This window comes from Sinocyclocheilus rhinocerous, unplaced genomic scaffold, assembly GCF_001515625.1.
Source record: "Sinocyclocheilus rhinocerous isolate Xijiao unplaced genomic scaffold, SAMN03320098_v1.1 scaffold2090, whole genome shotgun sequence".
Taxonomy (NCBI): Eukaryota; Metazoa; Chordata; class Actinopteri; order Cypriniformes; family Cyprinidae; genus Sinocyclocheilus; species Sinocyclocheilus rhinocerous.
The window spans coordinates 118222-118535 of NW_015632025.1; positions in this window are offsets into that span (position 1 = coordinate 118222).

The following is a 314-nucleotide window of genomic DNA, read 5'->3' on the forward strand; positions in this document are numbered from 1 at the left end:
TTCCCGCCAAGCAATACAAAATACCTCTAGTTTTGTTTTCCTCCAGCTGCGCTCCATTTTCCGGGCTGCTCTCTTTAGGGTGCGAGTGTGCTCATTATACCATGGTGTGAGACTGTTTTCCTTAATCTTCTTTAAGCGTAAAAGGAGCAACTGTATCTATAATGCTAGAAAAGAGAGAGTCCATAGTTTCTGTTACATCATCAAGTTGTTCTGAGGTATTGGATATGCTGAGGAATTTAGATAAATCAGGAAGATTACTTACAAAGCAGTCTTTTGTGGTAGAAGTGATGGTTCTACCATACTTGTAACAAGGA